The sequence below is a fragment of the Panulirus ornatus genome, chromosome 5 (genome assembly GCF_036320965.1).
Source record: "Panulirus ornatus isolate Po-2019 chromosome 5, ASM3632096v1, whole genome shotgun sequence".
Taxonomy (NCBI): Eukaryota; Metazoa; Arthropoda; class Malacostraca; order Decapoda; family Palinuridae; genus Panulirus; species Panulirus ornatus.
In genome coordinates this window covers 20530223-20539472 of record NC_092228.1, presented here as the reverse complement: position 1 = coordinate 20539472, position 9250 = coordinate 20530223, and positions in this window count along the sequence as shown.

Here is a 9250-nt window from a genome sequence, read left to right as displayed (position 1 = left end):
AATGGATTTGTATGTAGCATTTATGGATCTGGAGAAGGCATATGATAGAGTTGATAGAGATGCTCTGTGGAAGGTATTAAGAATATATGGTGTGGGAGGCAAGTTGTTCGAAGCAGTGAAAAGTTTTTATCGAGGATGTAAGGCATGTGTACGTGTAGGAAGAGAGGAAAGTGATTGGTTCTCAGTGAATGTAGGTTTGCGGCAGGGGTGTGTGATGTCTCCATGGTTGTTTAATTTGTTTATGGATGGGGTTGTTAGGGAGGTAAATGCAAGAGTTTTGGAAAGAGGGGCAAGTATGAAGTCTGTTGGGGATGAGAGAGCTTGGGAAGTGAGTCAGTTGTTGTTCGCTGATGATACAGCGCTAGTGGCTGATTCATGTGAGAAACTGCAGAAGCTGGTGACTGAGTTTGGTAAAGTGTGTGAAAGAAGAAAGTTAAGAGTAAATGTGAATAAGAGCAAGGTTATTAGGTACAGTAGGGTTGAGGGTTAAGTCAATTGGGAGGTGAGTTTGAATGGAGAAAAACTGGAGGAAGTGAAGTGTTTTAGATATCTGGGAGTGGATCTGGCAGTGGATGGAACCATGGAAGCGGAAGTGGATCATAGGGTGGGGGAGGGGGCGAAAATTCTGGGAGCCTTGAAGAATGTGTGGGTCGAGAACATTATCTCGGAAAGCAAAAATGGGTATGTTTGAAGGAATAGTGGTTCCAACAATGTTGTATGGTTGTGAGGCGTGGACTATGGATAGAGTTGTGCGCAGGAGGATGGATGTGCTGGAAATGAGATGTTTGAGGACAATGTGTGGCGTGAGGTGGTTTGATCGAGTAAGTAACGTAAGGGTAAGAGAGATGTGTGGAAATAAAAAGAGCGTGGTTGAGAGAGCAGAAGAGGGTGTTTTGAAATGGTTTGGTCACATGGAGAGAATGAGTGAGGAAAGATTGACCAAGAGGATATATGTGTCGGAGGTGGAGGGAACGAGGAGAAGAGGGAGACCAAATTGGAGGTGGAAAGATGGAGTGAAAAAGATTTTGTGTGATCGGGGCCTGAACATGCAGGAGGGTGAAAGGAGGGCAAAGAATACAGTGAATTGGAGCGATGTGGTATACCGGGGTTGACGTGCTGTCAGTGGATTGAATCAAGGCATGTGTATGGGGGTGGGTTGTGCCATTTCTTTCGTCTGTTTCCTTGCGCTACCTCGCAAACGCGGGAGACAGCGACAAAGCAAAAAAAAAAAAAAAAAAAAAAAAAAATATATATATATATATATTTTTTTTTTCATACTATTTGCCATTTCCCACGTTAGCGAGGTAGTGTTAAGAACAGAGGACTGAGCCTTTGAGGAAATATCCTCACTTTAGCCTTACTTGTCTGTTCCTTCTTTTGGAAAATTAAAAATGAGAGGGGAGGATTTCCAGCCCCCCGCTCCCATATATATATATATATATATATCTTTTTCTTTTTCTTTTAAACTATTCGCCATTTCCCGCGTTAGCGAGGTAGCGCTAAGAACAGAGGACTGGGCCTTTTTTGGAATATCCTCAACTGGCCCCCTCTGTTCCTTCTTTTGGAAAATTTAAAAAAAAAAAAAAAAAAAAAAAAAAAAAAAAAAAACGAGAGGGGAGGATTTCCAGCCCCCCGCTCCCTCCCCTTTTAGTCGCCTTCTACGACACGCAGGGAATACGTGGGAAGTATTCTTAATCCCCTATCCCCAGGGATATATATATATATATATATATATATATATATATATATATATATATATATATGCCATTGTACAAAGGCAAAGGGGATAAGAGTGAGTGCTCAAATTACAGAGGTATAAGTCTGTTGAGTATTCCTGGTAAATTATATGGGAGGGTATTGATTGAGAGGGTGAAGGCATGTACAGAGCATCAGATTGGGGAAGAGCAGTGTGGTTTCAGAAGTGGTAGAGGATGTGTGGATCAGGTGTTTGCTTTGAAGAATGTATGTGAGAAATACTTAGAAAAGCAAATGGATTTGTATGTAGCATTTATGGATCTGGAGTAAATGTGAATAAGAGCAAGGTTATTAGGTACAGTAGGGTTGAGGGTCAAGTCAATTGGGAGGTGAGTTTGAATGGAGTAAAACTGGAGGAAGTGAAGTGTTTTAGATATCTGGGAGTGGATCTGGCAGCGGATGGAACCATGGAAGCGGAAGTGGATCATAGGGTGGGGGAGGGGGCGAAAATCCTGGGGGCCTTGAAGAATGTGTGGAAGTCGAGAACATTATCTCGGAAAGCAAAAATGGGTATGTTTGAAGGAGTAGTGGTTCCAACAATGTTGTATGGTTGCGAGACGTGGGCTATGGATAGAGTTGTGCGCAGGAGGATGGATGTGCTGGAAATGAGATGTTTGAGGACAATGTGTGGTGTGAGGTGGTTTGATCGAGTGAGTAACGTAAGGGTAAGAGAGATGTGTGGAAATAAAAAGAGCGTGGTTGAGAGAGCAGAAGAGGGTGTTTTGAAGTGGTTTGGGCACATGGAGAGAATGAGTGAGGAAAGATTGACCAAGAGGATATATGTGTCGGAGGTGGAGGGAACGAGGAGAAGTGGGAGACCAAATTGGAGGTGGAAAGATGGAGTGAAAAAGATTTTGTATGATCGGGGCCTGAACATGCAGGAGGGTGAAAGGAGGGCAAGGAATAGAGTGAATTGGAGCGATGTGGTATACCGGGGTTGACGTGCTGTCAGTGGATTGAATCAAGGCATGTGAAGCGTCTGGGGTAAACCATGGAAAGCCTGTGTAGGTATGTATATTTGCGTGTGTGGACGTATGTATATACATGTGTATGGGGGGGTTGGGCCATTTCTTTCATCTGTTTCCTTGCGCTACCTTGCAAACGCGGGAGACAGCGACAAAGTATAATAAAAATAAAATATAAAATATATATATATATGTGTGTGTGTGTGTGTGTGTACATATCCATACTTGCTCCCTTCATCCACTCCCATCACCACTCTGCCAAACACGAAATAGGATCCCCTAGCCTGAGCCAGGTACTCAATTTATTGACCAATCCCTAGGGGTGATTGAACAGCTGGGTTGATTGTGGACTGACTGCTGCAACCAGGATTCGAACCTATGTGCTCAACCCTGGGTGGCCTGTGAATGCGTCACAGTAAGGAACACTAACTGCTACACCCTTAGGTAAAAACTAGAAAGACCTATCAGTTGATGTCGTGGATAGGTTATTGCACTTACTTTGAATAGAGGAATGCTTTGCCTCATGGATAACATGCTTGCATTGATTACGGGCAGTGATAAAGGCAGAATGAAAGCTTGCGGAATGGGAATTTTTCCATGCCCGATATGCCCAATCCTATGCCTGAATAGCCTTAGAAAAGGAACAGTTGAACCATGGATTGGATGAAGAAGTCATCTTTGAGGAAGAGGGGATTAATGCTTCCATTCCTGCAAGAAAAACCTCTACTATGCATCTGACAGATACAGAGGCATCTTTGGACTCATTTTCATATCTATCTCCAACCTTCAATGGTCCTGTCTCTGTTTTCCTGATTTTTGCTTTGTTCATATATGTGAACAGTAGCTTTAGATTCCTCTCCATGTTCTGTATAACTTTTTTACTTTTTTGTTATTCTTACTGAGATGTGAATATTCCAACATAAGCATTGTTTATTTTACCATCCAGTTCTCTTATTCTTGCTTCTTTCACCACTATCCACTTCATTTTCCCTACCTTCCTTCTATGTATCCACAGATTTATGTCACTGAGTAATTTCCATTTTGTACTTTTCTTTCTCTTTGATATCTGCTCAATTATTACTTGGCCTTATCTCTTATAGTATACTTATATGTTTGTCACTATGTTACTGACTCTAAAGACCTTGTTTCAGTTTGTGTCAACAATTTCCTCAATCTATTTTTCCTGTTTGATTAGCAAGCTGAAAATTCATATCACACAACTCATTGTCATTTACTGTTGTTTCATGTTCATAATCAATCATTTCCATTTCATATACTCAAGTGACTTCTATGATATTGGTATTTGAAAACTGCATAGTACCAAAGCATTTGTAAAAATAATGTCTGTGATATTACTCCCTCTTGTTGGTCTGTGGTTTACCTACACCAAGGCTGAATGAATTACATAAATTCAATAGTCTTTGGAACCATTCTCTTTCCCTGCTCATCCATTATTTTTTCTTTCGTAATGGTATCTGCATCCATAATCTATTCCTATTTTATTGAAATCATTAGGAGGTCATTTCATCTTGTTTTTAGTGGTCTGTACAATACCACATCTATTATGCTTATGGTTTGATCATCACTATTATTAGCTCACATTTATTCTAACTCATCTTTATCTTTTTTCCTTGTTTAAATTTGGTTCTGTCTGCTCTGAACGTTTCACAGTTCCATGTTTGCTTCATCTTTTACATTTTCATCAACCAAGTTTCTGACACACTAACCAGAATTCTGTTCTTATTCTTTGAGTATTCAATGATGTAATCAATATTGATTATAGCGCTCTCACTTATAAGAGTTTGTATGTTTATATATATCATTCTTCAAGGATTTACTATGCCTTTATCAGTCCTCCGATGGTTTCTGGTTATTGTGTCTTCCCTCATATTATCTAATGTTTCATGTGTAGTTATCTAATTTCCATTTTCAAAAGAGGATTTTAATTCCTATCATACTGGGTAATTCTACTATAGGTCTTATCCTATATCTGCTACAACTTTCCCTATTTGGTTCTCTAATAAAAAAGAATTCCATTTCTCACGTGGGTTTCTGAGGTATTCATAATATTGCTACAATTCTAATTTCATCTTATTCTCCATTTCTATTTGTCAAATATGTTCCATGCTCTAGCCAATATTCATTCATACCATCATAACAATCTGTTTTTCTGGTAAAAGGTTCTGGGAGCATTGAAGAATGTGTGGAAGGCAAGAACGTTATCTCAGAAAACAAAAATGGGTATGTTTGAAAGAATAGTGGTTCCAACAATGTTATATGGTTGCAAGGCATGAGCTATAGACAGGGTTGCAAGGAGGGTAGATGTGTTAGAAATGAGATGTTTGAGGACAATGTGGTGTAAAATGGTTTGATTGAATAAGTAATGAAAGGTTAAGAGAGATGTGTGGTAATAGAAAGAGTGTGGTTGAGAAAGCAGAAGAGGGTGTATTGAAATGGTTTGGTCACATGGAGAGAATGAGTGAGGAAAGATTGACAAAGAGGATATATGTGTCAGAGGTGGAGGGAACGAGGAGAAATGGGAGACCAAATCGGAGGTGGAACGATGGAGAGAAAAAGATTTTGAGCGATTGGGTCCTGAGCATACAGGAGGGTGAAAGGCATGCAAGGAATAGAGTGAATTGGAGTGATGTGGTATACCAGGGTCGATGTGCTGTCAATGGGTTGAACCAGGGCATGTAAAGCATCTGGGGTAAACCTTGGAAAGTTCTGTGGGGCCTGGATGTGGAAGGGGAGCTGTAGTTTTGGTGCATTACACATGACAGCTAGAGACTGAGTATGAACAAATGTGGCCTTTGTTGTCTTTTCCTAGCGATACCTCGTGCACACACGGGGGTAGGGGGTGCCACTTCATGTGTGGTGGTGTGACAACGGAAATGGATGAAGGCAGTATGTATGAATATGTACATGTATGTATATATATATATATATATATATATATATATATATATATATATATATATATATATATATACATATATATATGTATATATATATATATATATATATATATATATATATATATATATATATATATATATATATATATATATATATATATATGTATATATATAGGTTTGCGGCAGGGGTGTGTGATGTCTCCATGGTTGTTTAATTTGTTTATGGATGGGGTTGTTAGGGAGGTGAATGCAAGAGTCTTGGAAAGAGGGGCAAGTATGAAGTCTGTTGGGGATGAGAGAGCTTGGGAAGTGAGTCAGTTGTTGTTCGCTGATGATACAGCGCTGGTGGCGGATTTATGTGAGAAACTGCAGAAGCTGGTGACTGAGTTTGGTAAAGTGTGTGGAAGAAGAAAGTTAAGAGTAAATGTGAATAAGAGCAAGGTTATTAGGTACAGTAGGGTTGAGGGTCAAGTCAATTGGGAGGTGAGTTTGAATGGAGAAAAACTGGAGGAAGTGAAGTGTTTTAGATATCTGGGAGTGGATCTGGCAGCGGATGGAACCATGGAAGCGGAAGTGGATCATAGGGTGGGGGAGGGGGCGAAAATCTGGGGAGCCTTGAAGAATGTGTGGAAGTCGAGAACATTATCTCGGAAAGCAAAGATGGGTATGTTTGAAGGAATAGTGGTTCCAACAATGTTGTATGGTTGCGAGGCGTGGGCTATGGATAGAGTTGTGCGCAGGAGGATGGATGTGCTGGAAATGAGATGTTTGAGGACAATGTGTGGTGTGAGGTGGTTTGATCGAGTGAGTAACGTAAGGGTAAGAGAGATGTGTGGAAATAAAAAGAGCGTGGTTGAGAGAGCAGAAGAGGGTGTTTTGAAGTGGTTTGGGCACATGGAGAGGATGAGTCAGGAAAGATTGACCAAGAGGATATATGTGTCGGAGGTGGAGGGAACGAGGAGAAGAGGGAGACCAAATTGGAGGTGGAAAGATGGAGTGAAAAGATTTTGTGTGATCGGGGCCTGAACATGCAGGAGGGTGAAAGGAGGGCAAGGAATAGAGTGAATTGGAGCGATGTGGTATACCGGGGTTGACGTGCTGTCAGTGGATTGAAGCAGGGCATGTGAAGCGTCTGGGGTAAACCATGGAAAGCTGTGTAGGTATGTATATTTGCGTGTGTGGACGTATGTATATACATGTGTATGGGGGGGTTGGGCCATTTCTTTCGTCTGTTTCCTTGCGCTACCTCGCAAACGCGGGAGACAGCGACAAAGTATAATAAAAAAATATAATAATATATATATATATATATATATATATATATATATAATATATATATATATATATATATATATATATATATATATATATATGTATGACTGTGTATGTATATGTTGAAATGTATAGGTATGTATGTGTGCGTGTATGGGGATCTATGTATATACATGTGTATGTGGGTGGGTTGGGCCATTCTTTCGTCTCTTTCCTTGCACTACCTCGCTAATGTGGGAGACAGGGACATAGTATAATAAATGAATATATCTCTGGTCATTTTGTTATTTCTCCATCAGTTTTCTATATGATATCTGTTCTTGGATTTTCTTCTTTGGTTTCCATCAAGTGCTTTCCATCTCAGTTCATATCTGTCTGTCCATCTATCTTCTTGTTTACAGGAACTGTCATTTCCTCCCCTTCTTGCAATTTCATTGCTTCTTATATTGACTACAGAATTTTCATCAAATTCCATTGGTACTGGAAGTTTTAATGTACACTTCTAATTTTCCTTACATCCTCAATCATTACTGAAGTAAAAGCAAGTGTGTTTTTGTAATAGGCATTGTGGGTGCATGAATCTACATTCCCTCCATTTGCATATAAGAAATCTGTCATATTTATAACAGATTTCTAGATGTGCATAATCATAAATAATTTATCATAACATCCTCTGGTATAATATGTATTCAAATTTTGTCAAAGTATCTGCACCTCCCTTTCCAATAATATCAGCATGTTTCATTGCACTTCACCCTATTTATCAATGCCTCTATTTTTGTCACCTCCTTTTCTGCCAATATACTTTGATTTCATATCTGTTTTTAGTTTTCACACTTTTTTGGTTTTATCTGTATTTTTTTATTTGACTCATTATCACCACATTCCTCTTGTTTATATACAGTCACTTTCTTTGAATTCATTAACTTATTCTTGATGTAAACTAATTATGTCATATCCATCTTTCCCAAAACTGAAATTTTTGTCTTTCTTTTCTGTGTGCATTACACTGCTATAAATATTCACTGTGCGCATCATAAATTTCTTCAAATTTGTGATCATGTTTTCCTAATCCATAGTCTACACATTCAGTTTCATGTTAAACATCTCTATTCACTGTATATCGCAACTTACATTTACTACAAATGCTAAGAAGGCAAATTTTCAATTTTTTGCATGAGCACTACCCAAAGTTTGTACCTGCTTTTCAATATCCTGGCTGGTAACGTACTTGGTGTCTGATGTGGGAGAGTGTGCAAATGGAGTAAGTTGTAAGTAAATGTTGATAAAAGAAATGTTATCAGGTTTAGTGGTGGAGAGAGGTTAGTTGGGGGTATGAATCTAGAAAAAAATTGGAGGCAGTGATGTTTTACTTGCCTGAGAATGGACATGGTAGCAAATAGAACCATGGGAGCTGAAGTAAGTTAAACAGTGGGAGAGAGGGTGAGGGTCCTAGGAGCATTAAGGAATGTGCAGAAAGGTACAGTAATCCAGATGAATTTTGAATGGAAGTGAGTCATAATGGACTATGGATGAGTGTACAAAAGGGGGTGAGTATGTTTATGGGTAAGAGTGTACAAAAGGGGGTGAATATGTTGGAAATAAAATATTTAAGGATAATAAGTTGTGTGAAAAGGGTTGACCAAGCAAGAAATGATAGGGTAAGAGAGAAGAGAGGTAATAAGAAAAGTTTGCATAAGAGAGCTGAAGAAGGTATGCTGAAATGGTTTGGAAATACAAGGAGAATGAGTGAAAAGAGTGACTGAGGATATACTCGCAGATTCTCTTCTGATTGTAGGCCTCTGGTGGAGTCCTGTCAACTCCTCATCTAAACTTAAATTTTTTGGGTCATGTCCAGTCGTGTGTATTTTCTTGTAGTTATATGTCTGTGCTTGGCTTTCCAAGAAACAATCTAGTCATGCTTCAAAGGACTTTGTTGATGGTGCTATCATCACTTTCTCTGACAGGCTGTTCCATGCTTCTACTGTTCTTTGTGTTAACGAATATTTCCTAATATCTAATCTTGATCTTAATTTACATAGTTTAAGCTGGTGCCCGCAGATGGTGGAGTCATCCAGGGTTGTATAAAACTGGACACATTTTCATCATATTATTTCCAGTTAGTATCTTGTACATCTCGATCGTATCTCCCCTAGATCATCTATATGCCAGTGTTGGAAAGTTTAATTTCTTGAGTCGTTCTTCGTATGAAAGTGTTGATAGCCCTGGTACTTGTCTGGTCACTCTTCTCTGGATTTTCTATAGCTTCAATGAGTTTCTTTAGATGTGGACACCATATTTGGCTGGTATACTCAAGGTGAGGTCTCACCAGCACTCTGT